General features: G+C 28.7%; 4 pseudogenes; 3 read left to right on the plus strand and 1 right to left on the minus strand.

Moving 5' to 3' along the window:
- The first annotated feature begins 1,974 nt into the window (after positions 1 to 1,974).
- On the plus strand, positions 1,975 to 2,679 carry LOC145983436 (cytochrome c oxidase subunit 2 pseudogene; annotated as a pseudogene).
- A 2,794-nt stretch (positions 2,680 to 5,473) lies between these two features.
- Positions 5,474 to 6,975, minus strand: LOC145983437 (NADH-ubiquinone oxidoreductase chain 5 pseudogene; annotated as a pseudogene).
- A 2,318-nt stretch (positions 6,976 to 9,293) lies between these two features.
- Positions 9,294 to 10,433, plus strand: LOC145983438 (cytochrome b pseudogene; annotated as a pseudogene).
- Positions 10,434 to 16,993: 6,560 nt separating this feature from the next.
- LOC145983440 (cytochrome c oxidase subunit 2 pseudogene) lies at positions 16,994 to 17,885 on the plus strand (annotated as a pseudogene).
- The last annotated feature ends 202 nt before the right edge of the window (positions 17,886 to 18,087 follow it).

Raw genomic sequence — 18,087 nt, forward strand, 5'->3', positions numbered from 1 at the left:
TTGCATTTTAAGGTTCATGTTCAATACATTTCGAAATAATATATCCTCATTAACTTCAAGAGTATCGAAGAAATTCCCTTTGTTAAGGTTTCCTCAGACTCATCATCTCGAAATTCAAGTCCCTGAATAGTAAGAAACCGCGATGAATCCACAACAACTGACATTTAGTGCCGGGTTTTTTCGATCACCTTTGGTCCCAGGTTCGATACCCAGTGGAGGCACTTTAAGCTAAGTCCCGATTGACTTTTCTGTGCATAAAATGGACTTATAACACAAAATCAACCAACCAATCAAATCTTGAATCAACTTTGAATGTATTTTAATAATTAGCGTTGTCACTAACGACCACGATTAGAATAATTTGCGCGTACTACAGATGATGTCTTGTGGTCCTGAAAATATTCGTGATGCTTTAAAACCATCCACGTTCAACACTTTACCATAAAGATATTGGTACAATATATTTAATTTTCGGAGTATGATCAGGAATAGTTGGAACATCATTAAGTATCTTAATCCGTATAGAATTAGGCCAACTAGGAAGTTTAATTGGAGATGATCAGATCTACAATGTGATTGTAACTGCACACGCATTTATTATAATTTTTTTCATAGTAATACCTATTATAATTGGGGGATTTGGAAACTGACTAGTACCTTTAATAATTGGAGCCCCAGACATAGCCTTCCCACGATTAAATAATATAAGATTTTGATTACTACCTCCATCATTAACTCTACTATTATCAGGAAGAATTGTAGAGAGTGGTGCAGGAACTGGTTGAACAGTATATCCTCCCCTATCTGCAGGAATTGCACATGCCGGAGCCTCTGTAGATTTATCAATTTTTTCATTACATTTAGCAGGAGTATCCTCTATTCTAGGGGCATCCATAGAACGAGTACCATTATTCGTATGGTCAGTAGTAATCACTGCAGTTCTACTATTATTATCACTACCAGTTCTAGCAGGAGCAATTACAATGCTATTAACAGATCGAAATTTAAATACCTCATTTTTTGACCCATCTGGTGGTGGAGACCCAATCTTATATCAACACCTATTCTGATTCTTTGGACACCCAGAAGTATATATTCTAATTCTACCGGGATTTGGAATAATTTCACATATTGTAACTCAAGAAAGAGGTAAAAAAGAAACATTTGGAGTTCTTGGAATAATTTATGCAATAATAGCAATTGGGTTCCTAGGATTTATTGTATGAGCACATCATATATTTACTGTAGGAATAGATGTTGATACTCGAGCATATTTTACTGCAGCTACAATAATTATCGCTGTACCAACAGGAATTAAGGTATTTAGATGAATTGCAACACTACATGGAACACAAATTAATTACTCTCCATCAATATTATGAGCATTAGGATTTATTTTCTTATTTACAATAGGGGGATTAACAGGAGTAGTATTAGCAAATTCATCACTAGACATTGTGCTGCATGACACATACTATGTTGTAGCACATTTTCATTATGTATTATCTATAGGAGCAGTATTTGCTATTATAGCAGGACTAGTACATTGATTTCCATTATTTACAGGAGTAATAATAAATCCAGATTGATTAAAAATTCAATTTATCTCAATATTTATTGGAGTTAACTTAACATTCTTCCCACAACATTTTCTAGGATTAAGAGGAATACCGCGACGATATTCGGATTATCCAGATGCATATACAATATGAAATGTTGTTTCAAGATTAGGATCAATCTTATCATTTACAGCAGTAATTATTATAATATTTATTACCTGAGAAGGTATGACAAGTGCCCGACCAACATTATTTAATCTACAACAAGCATCATCAATTGAATGGTATCAAATGTCACCTCCCTCTGAACATACATATTCAGAACTCCCAATACTACTTACTAACAACTAATTTTTAAGGTGGCAGAGAAGTGCATTGAATTTAAGCTTCAAATATAAGGAATATCCCTTACTTAAAAGTGGCAACCTGAAATCAAGTAGGATTACAAGATAGATCCTCCCCATTAATAGAACAAATAATATTTTTCCATGACCACACAATATTAATTTTAATTATAATTACAGTATTAGTAGGATACTTAATAGCATCATTATTTAATAACAAATTAACAAACCGAATACTTTTAGAAGGACAAACATTAGAAGCAATATGAACAATTATACCAGCAATTACCCTAGTTTTTATTGCCCTACCCTCTCTACGTTTATTATACTTATTAGATGAAATTAATCAACCTTCATTGACCCTTAAAACTATTGGACATCAATGATATTGAAGTTATGAATACTCCGATTTTATAAGGGCAGAATTTGACTCATATATATCCCCAACAAATGAAATATCTATAGACTCATTTCGATTATTAGATGTAGATAATCGAACAGTATTACCAATTAACATAGATATCCGAGTACTAACTACATCTGCAGATGTATTACACTCATGAGCCATACCATCCATAGGGATTAAAATAGATGCCACCCCAGGACGACTTAACCAGGCAGGAGTAAATATTAGTCGAATTGGCTTATTTTTCGGACAATGTTCAGAAATTTGTGGTTCTAATCATAGATTCATACCAATTATTGTTGAAACTACAACTCACAAATCTTTTATTAATTGACTAATAAAAATTATACAAGAATCATTAGATGACTGAAAAGTAAGTAATGGTCTCTTAAACCACAAAATAGTAATATAACAACTACTTCTAATGAAAAGAGTTAGTTAATCTATAACATAGGAATGTCAAACCTAAATTATCTTTATAGATACTTTTTTATTCCACAAATATACCCATTAAATTGAATTATTCTATTTATAATATTTATATCAATTTATTTTCTATTTATAATCATCAATTATTATAATTATAATAAATTATTAAATAGTAACAACTTTAAAATAGAAAATAAACCAAAAATTAAATACTGAAAATGATAACAAGATTATTTTCATCATTCGATCCAACATCATCAATTATAAATATATCACTAAATTGAATAAGAACATTCCTGGGATTATTAATAATCCCAGCCCCATTTTGATTAATACAATCACGAACCTCTATATTATATAACATAATAATAATAAAGTTACATGAAGAATTTAAAACATTTTTAGGGATAATTAGTCACCAGGGAAGAACCCTAATATTTATTAGTATATTTTCAATAATCTTATTTAATAATTCAATAGGATTACTACCCTATGTATTTACTAGATCAAGTCACTTAGTATTTACCCTAACCCTGGCCCTACCAATATGATTATCATTTATATTATTTGGGTGAATCAATAATACAAAACATATATTAGCACACCTAGTACCGGAAGGTGTGCCAGCACTATTAATACCAATTATAGTAGGTATTGAAATAATTAGAAATCTAATTCGTCCAATAACTCTATCAGTGCGACTAGCAGCAAACATAATAGTTGGACATTTAATAATATCAATAATTGGAAATACAGGAACAATATTAGAAATTATTGGACTTTCAATATTAATTTTAGCACAAATTATATTAATTATTATAGAAACAGCCGTAGCATTTATCCAATCTTATGTATTTGCCTTATTAATTGCTATTTATTCTAGAGAATCAAAATAACCAATGTCAGCAAACCAAAACCACCCATATCACCTAGTAGATCAAAGCCCATGACCAGCAACAGGAGCTATTAGAGCAATAATATTAACAACAGGGATAATTAGATGATTTCACCAACAAAATATAATTCTATTATCAATAGGAATAACAACTATACTTCTTACAATAATTCAATGATGACGAGATATTTCACGAGAGGGAACATATCAAGGATTACATACAAATCAAGTTATAATAGGACTACGATGGGGCATAATTCTATTTATTATCTCAGAGGTATTATTTTTTGTATCCTTCTTTTGAGCATTTTTCCATAGAAGATTATCCCCAACAATTGAACTGGGGATATTATGACCACCAAGGGGAATTACTCCATTTAACCCAATACAAGTACCTTTATTAAATACAGCAATTTTACTAGCCTCAGGAGTAACAGTAACATGAGCCCATCATGGGTTATTAGAAAAAACCACTCACATACAACGCAAGCCCTTATATTAACACTAATATTAGGAATATATTTTACTATTCTTCAGGCATATGAATATTATGAATCCCCCTTTACTATCGCTGATGCAGTATATGGATCCACATTCTTTATAGCAACAGGATTTCATGGGTTACATGTTATTATTGGATAAACATTCCTAGGGGTATGTTTAGCTCGACACATCTTATGCCATTTTTCACCAACACATCACTTCGGATTTGAAGCAGCAGCCTGATATTGACATTTCGTAGATGTAGTATGATTATTCCTTTATATTTCAATTTACTGACGAGGTAGATAATTTACTTAGTATATTTAAAGTACGCTTAACTTCCAATTAAAAAGATTATAATAAAATAAAGTAAATAATTAATATAATCATAAATACCTCATTATTAATTATAATAATTACCTCAATTGTAATAATATTATCCACATTACTATCAAAAAAAATAATTACAGACCGAGAAAAAAGATCACCGTTTGAGTGTGGATTTGACCCAAAATCCTCAGCACGAATTCCATTCTCTATAAAATTCTTTCTAATTGCAGTAATTTTTCTAATTTTTGATGTAGAAATTGTATTACTATTACCAATAACAGTTATTATTACTAATTCAAAACTAATATATTGAATATGTGTTAGACTCCTATTCCTATTAATCTTGCTTTTAGGTTTATATCATGAATGAACCCAAGGATCACTAGAATGAGCATGCTAGAGTAATAGTTAATAATAATATTTGAGTTGCATTCAAAAGGTATTGAATAGTTCAATTTACTTTATTGAGCAAGAAGCAAAAGCAATCAGCTTCGACCTGAATAAATTGGTATATATTACCCTTGCTTATTTGACTGAAGCCAAAGGAAGGCGGCATATTAATGTTAATAATAAAATTAGGATTATCTCCTCAGTTAAGGGGTATATTATTAAGTGGGGGCTGCTAACTTCCATCTTTAGTGGTGAAACTCCATTAATACTCTCACACTATTTCTTTAGTATAAAATTACATTATCTTTTCATGATAAAGCTGAACTTTAAATAAGTTCAAGAAATGCCTATAGAATTATTTTATCCTTCCTAATAACTTCAATATTATGCTTTATTATAAGCTATATAAACACATATAAATTATTAATAAAATTACTATTAAAAATGAAAATATAAAATAAATATTAAAATAATTAGAATGTATTAATTGGATATTTAAAGAACCACTCCTTATATATTTATAGACTCCCTGTCCCCCCATAAGTTCACTTCATCCATAATCAACAGCCTTAATATATAGACCTCCAGTAATAAATGAACTACCAATTAATCCACCAGAGGATAAATAAGGTAAAAATCATATCCCCCCTAATAAATAATATATTATTTTATTATTAAAAAATGGATAAATTTCGAACAAGAACGATGTAATATTATACCCAATTCACCCTCCCAATAAAATACATATAATTGCCCCTATTTTCAAGCTAAGTGGGATAATAATAACAAAAACAGAAGGAAATATTAATCACATTAACCCAGAACCACCTACAATAGATAAGAATAATAGGCCTAACATACCTTTAAATATGCCTCATCCCCCATCATCTGAAAAGAATTGAAATGATATACCTCTATAAGATTTACCAACTAAATAATAATTTAATCGAAAACTATAGGCTATAGTTATACCCGTAGAAACTCATAATAAAACAAATATTACTAAATTAAAAGAAGATATACTTAATATTTCCAAAATTAAATCCTTAGAATAAAACCCAGCCAAAAACGGTATTCCACATAAGGCAAGACTAGAAATTATTATACAAGAAATAGTTATTGGTATTTTATTAATTAGACCCCCCATACAACGAATATCCTGAACATCCCCTATTACATGAATAACTACACCGGCACATAAAAACAATAAAGACTTAAATATAGCATGTGTCAATAAATGGAAAAATGATAACTCCTTTAACCCCACAGATAATGTTAACATTATTAACCCAAGTTGTCTTAATGTAGATAAAGCAATAATTTTCCTCAAATCATATTCAAAATTAGCACCAACCCCAGCTATAAATATAGTTAACCCTGACAGTAATAAGAGTATCCTACCAAAAACAGTATATATATCAGTATATCTCCAAAACGAATTAATAAATAAACTCCAGCAGTAACCAAAGTAGAAGAATGAACTAATGCAGAAACTGGGGTGGGTGCAGCCATAGCTGCCGGCAATCATGCAGAAAATGGAATTTGTGCACTCTTTGTTATCCCAGCAATAATAATAAATCTAGTAATTAATATTTTATGAAAGTCAGAAACTAATCATAAATAATAGATATAATTTCAGCTACCATAATTTAATATTCAAGCAATAGATAATAAAATAAATACATCACCAATTCGGTTAGACAAAGCAGTTAATATTCCAGCAGAATAGGAACGAACATTCTGATAATAAATTACTAGGCAGTAAGAAACTAGTCCTAGACCATCCCATCCTAAAATAATTCTAATAATATTAGGAGAAATAATTAAAAACATTATAGACCTGACAAATAATAAAACTAAAATAATAAATCGATTTATATTATAATCCCCTTCTATATAAGAACCTCTATAATTAATAACCATAGAAGAGATATATATAACTAATCCTATAAAAATTAAAGATATTCAATCAAATAATATTGTTATGATAATACTAGAACTATTCAAATTAACAATATTTCACTCAATAAAAATTGTAATATCCCTAATTAAAAATATTATCCCTAATAATAATAAAATTATTCTACTAATTAATAAAATAATTGATACTATACTTGTAATAAAAAAATTAAAAACCATTGATCTAAGAACTTTTTAGCTACCAGTAAGTCCACAACTTACTATTCTACTTAAACTACTTAAATAATTTAAATTCAATGAAATATTGGAGAACAAAAAACAATTAAAAAATTTAATGGAAATAAATGACAAAATAATAATAAATATTCACGAATGTTACTTCTTCAGCAAGAAAATACACCAGAGTAGTATATTCCATGTTGAGTGTAAGAATATAAATATAAAGTATAACCAGCACTTAAAAAGGAGAGTAATGCAACACCTTCAAAACTAAAGTAGGATCACCCAATAATTCTATTTAATAGACTAATTTCACCCAACAGATTAATAGAAGGGGGGCAGCTATATTAGTAATTCTCAATATAAATCATCATAAAGATAATCTAGGAATATAACTAATTATCCCCCTATTAATTAATATACTACGACTACCTAATCGTTCATAAGTAATATTTACTAGACAAAATATTCCAGAAGAACAAAGACCATGTGCTACTATTAAAGTAAGACTACATGCCCCTATAGTTATAATCCCCATCAAAACAAGACCTATATGTGCTACAGATGAATATGCAACCAAAACCTTTAAATCAATTTGACGTATACAAACAAGACTAATTATTCAAATTCCAACAATGCTAATACCAAATCAAAAAATATTATATTTAACAGCTAATCTCTCAATACAAGAAATAATTCGCAAAATCCCATACCCTCCGAGCTTTAATAAAATCCCAGCCAAAATCATAGACCCACTAACTGGAGCCTCAACATGAGCCCTAGGTAATCACAAATGAACCAAAAATATAGGTATTTTTACTAAAAAGGCAAACACCATTCTAATATATCAATATTAATATAACTAAATATATATATATATAAACCCCCCACCTTATAATTTAACATAAAAATACCAACCAAAAGAGGTAAAGAAGCAAGTAATGTATAAAAAAGTAAATATACCCCCGCTTGTACTCGTTCTGGCTGATACCCTCACCCTAAAATTAAAAATAAAGTAGGTACTAATGATCCCTCAAAAAACAAATAAAATAAAAAAAAAATTATTCTTATAAAAGTTAATATTAACAATAATAATAAAATAATTAACAAAAATATAAATCTACAAGGATAAAAATAAATAGATATAATACTATTTCTAGCCACTATTATTAAAAAAATAATTCAAATGCTAAGCAAAATTAAAGAGTAAGACATCACATCTAAGCCAATAAAATAACCAGCCCCCCATACTCCGATACCAAATCATACTATTAATAAAAACAAAAAACAACCAAAAATAATAGAAATTTGAACCACCATTCATAAAGAACTATTAAATCTCAAAAGGATTAAAAATATAAAATAAAAAATATATTTTAACATTTCAATAATACAAAAGAATTAAAATAATCATTACCATGAGTACGTGTAACTGATACTATAACAGATAGACCAAGAGCCCCCTCACATACACAAAACGAAATAAATAATAAACAAAAATAAGCTTCTTCCTGATTATTAATAAAATAATAAGTTATATATAAATATAAGGATAACACAATAAATTCAAGTCTTAATAGAGTTACTAATAAGTGCCTACGTTGAGAAATAAAGCATAAAAATCTAGTAAATAAAATAAATAATATAAATAATACTCTTAACATAAGTTTTTATAGTTTAATAAAAACAATGGTCTTATAAATCATTAATGAATTAATAATTCTAAAAACATCAAGGAAGATATAATTACATCATCATTAGCTCCCAAAGCCAATATTTTTATTAAACTACCCCTTGATATTAAAATACAATTAATACTAATTACTGTTATATTAATATTAGCACTAATAATATTATATATAAAACATCCATTATCTGTGGGGATCACACTAATTATACAAACTATTACTGCATGCCTAACAATATCCACATTCTTAAAATCCACATGACTTTCCTATGTATTATTTCTAGTATTTTTAGGAGGAATATTAGTTCCATTTATTTATACAACAAGACTTACACCAAATGAAATATTTAAAATAAGAACAAAAATAATAATTATGAGTGTAAGTTTAATATTATTATGTTTATTTATATTAATAATAATAGACCCATTATTAACCCCCTCAATACTACAAAATATAGATACTTATACAACCTGAAGAAGTACACCACCCTTACCAGGAATAAAATTATACAATGAATCCATTATAATAATAACTACTATAACAGTAGTATATCTATTTATTACATTAATTGCAATTGTAAAAATTACTAGACTTTCACATGGGCCTCTAAAAATAATTAAATAATTACAAATGACAAAACCAGCACGGATTTATCACCCTCTACTCAAATTAGCAAATAATGCATTAGTAGACTTGCCAGCCCCACTAAATATATCCTATTGATGAAATTTTGGCTCACTCATAGGAATATGTCTTTCAATCCAAATCTTAACAGGTCTTTTTTTAGCAATACATTATATTTCAAGAACAGATTTAGCCTTTTCTAGAGTAATACACATCTGCCGAGATGTGAATTATGGGTGAATACTACGAACTATTCATGCTAATGGCGCCTCCATATTTTTTATTTGTATATATATACATGTTGGACGAGGAATATATTATGGATCCTACTTATATTTTCACTCATGATCTATTGGGGTTATAATTATATTAGCAACAATAGCAACAGCATTTGTTGGATATGTATTACCATGAGGGCAAATATCATTTTGAGGTGCCACAGTAATTACTAATTTACTCTCGGCAATTCCATATTTAGGGACTACGTTAGTCCAATGAATTTGGGGGGGATTTGCAGTAGATAGTGCTACACTAACTCGATTCTTCGCCTTTCATTTTTTATTACCATTTATTTTAATAGCAATATCCATAATTCATCTACTTTTCTTGCATCAAACTGGGTCTAATAATCCACTATCTATTAATAGCAACATGGATAAAATTCCATTCCACCCATACTTCTCAATAAAAGATATATTAGGGTTTATACTTATAATTTTAAGACTAATACAACTCTCATTAATATTTCCAACAACCCTAGGAGACCCTGAAAACTTTACCCCTGCAAATCCACTAGTAACCCCAGTACACATTCAACCAGAGTGATACTTTCTGTTTGCATACGCCATTCTACGATCAATCCCAAATAAGCTTGGAGGAGTAGTAGCACTAGTATTATCTATTATAATTTTATTTATTATACCAATACACCATAAAAGAAATTTTCGTGGACTACAATTTTATCCATTAAATCAAGTATTATTTTGATTAATATTTGCAACCTTTATTTTATTAACCTGAATTGGAGCCCGACCCGTAGAAACTCCATACATTACTACTGGGCAAGTATTAACAATTATATATTTTATATATTTCATTATATCCCCAGCAACCCTACTACTATGAGATAAAATCTTAAAAAAATGACTTCTTGACTGAAACTTTAAGTGTATGTCTCGAAAACATAAAATAGAATATAAATATTCTAGAAGTCTTCACATTCTAATTATTATGCAACTAAATATAAATTGATACAATCAACCCCCTAAAACCAACAAAAAAAAAAAATAATTTAAAGAAACCGGAAGAAAACTTTTTCAAGCTAAATATATAAGTTTATCATAACGAAATCGTGGTAGTGTCCCTCGAATTCAAATATAAATAAATCCTAAAAAAATAACCCTTAAGTAAAAAAAAATAAGAAAAGTGGTATCCCCCCAACAATAAAATTCTAAATAAAACACTTATAAATAAAATACTAGCATATTCAGATATAAAAATTAAAGCAAATCCACCAGCGCTATACTCAACATTAAACCCAGAAACAAGTTCAGATTCCCCCTCAGCAAAATCAAAAGGAGTCCGGTTAGTTTCAGCTAAACAAGAACTCAATCAGGCTAACGCCAACGGTAAAGCAATAAAGATAAACCATAAATAATCCTGAAAAACATTAAATAAAAGTAAATTATAGCCACCAATTAAAAAAATAAAAGATAGTAAAATTAATACTAATCTAACCTCATAAGAAATAGTTTGAGCAACGGCTCGAAGACCCCCAAGTAACGCATAATTAGAATTAGATGCCCACCCAGCAGATATTACTCTATACACTCCTATTCTCATACAACATAAAAAGAAAAATACCCCCAAATAAAAATTAAATAATAAGGTGTGATATGGAAAAACAACCAAAGATAAAAATAAACTAAAAACTGGAGATATATAATATGGATAATAGTTTCTCAAAGTAGGTAATGTTTGCTCTTTAGTAAATAATTTAACTGCATCAGCAAAAGGCTGAAAAATACCACAAATCCCAACCCGATTAGGCCCCTTACGAATTTGAATATAACCTAAAACCCTGCGCTGAAATAAAGTAAAAAAAGCAACTCTAATTAAAACACATACAACTAAAATAATAAAAGAAATAACTCCAATAAATAAATCTGATATCATCTACTATAAAAAGAAATTTATCTTCATTATTGAATTCTAAATTTAATGCACTTCTCTGCCATAATAGTAATTATTATTAATCAATATTATATATATAATATAAGTATTTGGTCCTTTCGTACTGAAACACTTTTAATATTAAGAGATAGAAACCAACCTGGCTCACGCCGGTTTGAACTCAGATCATGTAAGAAATTAAAGGTCGAACAGACCATCAAATTTGAAATGCTACCCCCAAATGATATCTTAATCCAACATCGAGGTCGCAACCCCTCCTGTCGATATGATCTCTCAAGAAAGATTACGCTGTTATCCCTAAGGTAACTTATTCTTTAAATCACTAAAAATGGATCCAAATAACAAAAATTATTGAATATTAAATAAAAAAGAGCTAATTATTATCTTCCCATCACCCCAACAAAATACTATTTAATAATATATATAATTATATTACTAATCAAAACATCATTAAAATAATATAAAGATCTGTAGGGTCTTATCGTCCCCTTAAAAAAATAAAGCCTTTTCACTCTAAAGTAAAATTATATATTAATTAACTAAAGACAGTCTATTCCTCGTCCAACCATTCATTCTAGCCCCCAATTAAAAGACTAATGATTATGCTACCTTCGCACGGTCAAAATACCGCGGCCATTAAACAAATGTCATTGGGCAGGTTATACTTCATATAAAAAATCATGAAAAGATGTTTTTGATAAACAGGCGTGAATAAATTTTGCCTAATTCCTTTAATTAATTAAGTAAATATACTAATAGAATCATAATTTCAAAATAAAACCAATTAAAACATATAATTAAGTAAGCAAGTAAAACCAAACTAAATTTTTAATAAAATTTCAAATAAATTATAACAAAATTACAAAAATTAGCAATCTCCAAACCAATAAATATAATAGTTTAATATAAAGTTATAACCAACATATTAACCAGAAGCACATCCCCCTAGTCATAACTAAACATTAATATTATAATATATATATATTAATATAAAAAATATTAAAATGCAAAGCTATATTAAATATAATTCCCTAATAACTAGATATAAGGTAAGTCGAATAACATTTTATTACAAATAACAATTTTAACAGAAAAATATAACACTTTTACCTTAAAATTAGTCTACTAGCTCCTCACCCTTCGAGAAAATAGAATATTCAATTAAAATTTAATCCTCCCTGATACAAAAGGTACGATTATTGACATCTCCTATAATAAAAATCAATATTTCATATATTTAATAAATCCCAACACTGTACTAATAACCTATAACAAACTAATTCATATACACTAAGTATATAACCAACCCCAATAAAATTACTTTTCATATAAAATCAACTTATAAACTAAATTCAAATAGTAATAAAATTTCTATCAAAATATGTCGAATTGCACGACTAACTACTCAATGTAAATGAATATTCTAACTAACAGAAATATTTTGATATTATATTCAAACTAGGTACACCTTCCGGTACACCTACTATGTTACGACTTATCTCACCTATATAAATGAAAGCGACGGGCGATGTGTGCATGCCCTAGAGCTAATAAACCAAAATGTTATTCTAAAACAAAATTACAATTAAATCCAATTTCAAATATAATTTCAATATATTATCCAAATCAACATAATGTAACCCATCTCCACCCACTAATAAGCTGCACCTTGACCTGAAATATATTTCAACAGAAAAAAAGAATATATATATTTAAATATTCAAATTACGGTGGTATACAAACTGATACTTTACAATAATAGGTCAAATAAAACGCGGAATATCGATTACGGGACAGGTTCCTCTAAATAGAATAAAGCACCGCCAAATTCTTTGAGTTTCAAGATCATAACTAATACTACTCAAACCAAATTTACAATGATAATAATAGGGTATCTAATCCTAGTTTAACATATCACCTTTATAGAATTAATAAAAATAAAGAACAAATTATATTAAAAATTTCACCTAATAAATAAAATATAAACAACCAAAAATCAATTATTACTACAATTAAGCCAACAACTCTCCACTTATGTCCCCACGTCTAACCGCGGCAGCTGGCACGAATTTAGCCGGACAAAATAAATATTAAAATTTAAAATCCTGTAATCTAATTTACATTAAAATTAAACAAAACCACACACTGCGAACTAAATTCAAATACACCGTCTCAACCCATAAAAAATTGGCGGAAATTTTCCCTCTCTTTAATAAATACATATGTAAAATTTAACTAGGGAATTTTAAGCTAGAATAAAACTTTAGTTCTAAAATATAAAGAGAGGTTCTTTATTATTATATAGTATGTATTATATTAAATTAAATTATAATTAGAAATTATCTCACGAAAATTTCCTCCCTTTTTATTTTTACTCACTTTCCCATACTATATAGAACACAATTTTTTTCCCCTCAAAATTGTGTTCTATATAGATATATTAACTTCTTTTTTCTCTAGACTCAATAAGTATTAAAATGACATGTTAATTAAGTCAATTACTTTAAGTTAGACTACAAAAACTTAAAAAAAATTGGATAAAATTAAAAAGGATTCTGAAGTATTTTATATTATTTAATAAATAGGTTCTACTTATTGATCATAACAATAAAAGTCTAATAAATAGTATTATTAACCCACTATTATAACTTATATATAAATAAGATGTCTGAAAAAGGATTACCATGATAGGGTAAAGTATACATGAAATTTAACATGTTCTTATTAATTTATTTGTAACAAAAATGAATTTTTATAATTGAAAGAATTAAACTTTCTCCAATGGTATCAAACCCCATAGTGCATCATACACCAAAATTTAATAAAAAGGTAAGCTAATTAAGCTAGAGGGCTCAGACCCCACATATGAAGGTCTATAATTAATCCTTCCCTTTTTAATGCTCACAACCCCCAAGAAAATAATATTCCTATTGACCCTCACAATAGGAACCCTCCTTTCTATTTCTTCCACCTCATGATATGCAGCCTGAATAGGCTTAGAAATTAATCTAATATCTTTTATCCCATTAATTTCTACACCAAATAATCAACGAAATTCAAGCATTAGCATCATCAATAATTTTGGCTGCAGCATTAATTATAATTAATGCTGCAAACTTCAATATACAGATCCAGCTTTTAACCATAGCTTTATTAATAAAAATAGGAGCTGCTCCATTTCACATTTGAATACCAGAAGTTATAGAAGGAATAACATGAATTAACTGCCTAGTAATAACAACTATTCAAAAAATTGCTCCATCAACATTGCTTAGTTATGTAATTGACAATTTAAACATAATTTTAATTTTAACAATTAGAACATCAGCAATTATTGGAGCAATTGGAGGATTAAATCAAACCTCGTTACGAAAAATTATAGCCTTTTCATCAATTAACCACATATCATGAATTATTCTAAGAATAACATCAGAAGATAATACCTGGTTAACATATTTACTACTTACTATACATCCTTTTAACTACCTCTACCATTATGTTATTTTCAATAAACAAAACATACTACGTCCATCAACTGTTTATATTAAAACTTGAATAAAAATATCTTTATTCATATCAATATTATCTCTTGGTGGACTACCACCTCTACTAGGGTTTTTACCAAAATGGATAGTCATTATCCAAACAACCAACTTTAAGCAATTAATTATAATTATAATCCTAATTAGCATATCGTTGCTAACCTTATATTATTACTTACGAACCTCACTTACATCAATTTTAATAAATTATAAAACTAATATATGGAATATCATTAACAACAAGCCATTAAACTTAAAAGAACAAGTATTATCAGTAGTTACAATTTTTCTCTCAGTATGTGGACTACCTATAATCCAACCAATTTACATATCTCTATAAAATCTTTATAAGGTCTTAAGTTAATTTTAAACTAATGACCTTCAAAGTCATAAATAAGGGGTACTCTTTTAGGCCTTAATACATATATGTATCACCCTGAAATTGCAGTTCAAAATTATTATTCTTAACTATAAAGCCAAAATTTAATGAGAGAGTTTTAAACTCATAAATAAATTTACAGTTTATCACCTATAACTTCAGTCATCTCATTCTTGCAACGATGATTATTTTCTACTAACCATAAAGATATTGGTACAATATATTTAATTTTCGGAGTATGATCAGGAATAGTTGGAACATCATTAAGTATCTTAATCCGTATAGAATTAGGCCAAAAAGGAAGTTTAATTGGAGATGATCAGATCTACAATGTGATTGTAACTGCACACGCATTTATTATAATTTTTTTCATAGTAATACCTATTATAATTGGGGGATTTGGAAACTGACTAGTACCTTTAATAATTGGAGCCCCAGACATAGCCTTCCCACGATTAAATAATATAAGATTTTGATTACTACCTCCATCATTAACTCTACTATTATCAGGAAGAATTGTAGAGAGTGGTGCAGGAACTGGTTGAACAGTATATCCTCCCCTATCTGCAGGAATTGCACATGCCGGAGCCTCTGTAGATTTATCAATTTTTTCATTACATTTAGCAGGAGTATCCTCTATTCTAGGGGCAGTAAATTTTATTACAACAGTAATTAATATACGAACTATAGGAATATCCATAGAACGAGTACCATTATTCGTATGGTCAGTAGTAATCACTGCAGTTCTACTATTATTATCACTACCAGTTCTAGCAGGAGCAATTACAATGCTATTAACAGATCGAAATTTAAATACCTCATTTTTTGACCCATCTGGTGGTGGAGACCCAATCTTATATCAACACCTATTCTGATTCTTTGGACACCCAGAAGTATATATTCTAATTCTACCGGGATTTGGAATAATTTCACATATTGTAACTCAAGAAAGAGGTAAAAAAGAAACATTTGGAGTTCTTGGAATAATTTATGCAATAATAGCAATTGGGTTCCTAGGATTTATTGTATGAGCACATCATATATTTACTGTAGGAATAGATGTTGATACTCGAGCATATTTTACTGCAGCTACAATAATTATCGCTGTACCAACAGGAATTAAGGTATTTAGATGAATTGCAACACTACATGGAACACAAATTAATTACTCTCCATCAATATTATGAGCATTAGGATTTATTTTCTTATTTACAATAGGGGGATTAACAGGAGTAGTATTAGCAAATTCATCACTAGACATTGTGCTGCATGACACATACTATGTTGTAGCACATTTTCATTATGTATTATCTATAGGAGCAGTATTTGCTATTATAGCAGGACTAGTACATTGATTTCCATTATTTACAGGAGTAATAATAAATCCAGATTGATTAAAAATTCAATTTATCTCAATATTTATTGGAGTTAACTTAACATTCTTCCCACAACATTTTCTAGGATTAAGAGGAATACCGCGACGATATTCGGATTATCCAGATGCATATACAATATGAAATGTTGTTTCAAGATTAGGATCAATCTTATCATTTACAGCAGTAATTATTATAATATTTATTACCTGAGAAGGTATGACAAGTGCCCGACCAACATTATTTAATCTACAACAAGCATCATCAATTGAATGGTATCAAATGTCACCTCCCTCTGAACATACATATTCAGAACTCCCAATACTACTTACTAACAACTAATTTTTAAGGTGGCAGAGAAGTGCATTGAATTTAAGCTTCAAATATAAGGAATATCCCTTACTTAAAAGTGGCAACCTGAAATCAAGTAGGATTACAAGATAGATCCTCCCCATTAATAGAACAAATAATATTTTTCCATGACCACACAATATTAATTTTAATTATAATTACAGTATTAGTAGGATACTTAATAGCATCATTATTTAATAACAAATTAACAAACCGAATACTTTTAGAAGGACAAACATTAGAAACAATATGAACAATTATACCAGCAATTACCCTAGTTTTTATTGCCCTACCCTCTCTACGTTTATTATACTTATTAGATGAAATTAATCAACCTTCATTGACCCTTAAAACTATTGGACATCAATGATATTGAAGTTATGAATACTCCGATTTTATAAGGGCAGAATTTGACTCATATATATCCCCAACAAATGAAATATCTATAGACTCATTTCGATTATTAGATGTAGATAATCGAACAGTATTACCAATTAACATAGATATCCGAGTACTAACTACATCTGCAGATGTATTACACTCATGAGCCATACCATCCATAGGGATTAAAATAGATGCCACCCCAGGACGACTTAACCAGGCAGGACTAAATATTAGTCGAATTGGCTTATTTTTCGGACAATGTTCAGAAATTTGTGGTTCTAATCATAGATTCATACCAATTATTGTTGAAACTACAACTCACAAATCTTTTATTAATTGACTAATAAAAATTATACAAGAATCATTAGACGACTGAAAAGTAAGTAATGGTCTCTTAAACCACAAAATAATAATATAACAACTACTTCTAATGAAAAGAGTTAGTTAATCTATAACATAGGAATGTCAAACCTAAATTATCTTTATAGATACTTTTTTATTCCACAAATATACCCATTAAATTGAATTATTCTATTTATAATATTTATATCAATTTATTTTCTATTTATAATCATCAA

This window comes from Lepisma saccharinum, unplaced genomic scaffold, assembly GCF_977018435.1.
Source record: "Lepisma saccharinum unplaced genomic scaffold, izLepSacc3.1 HAP1_SCAFFOLD_944, whole genome shotgun sequence".
In the NCBI taxonomy this organism is placed as follows: domain Eukaryota; kingdom Metazoa; phylum Arthropoda; class Insecta; order Zygentoma; family Lepismatidae; genus Lepisma; species Lepisma saccharinum.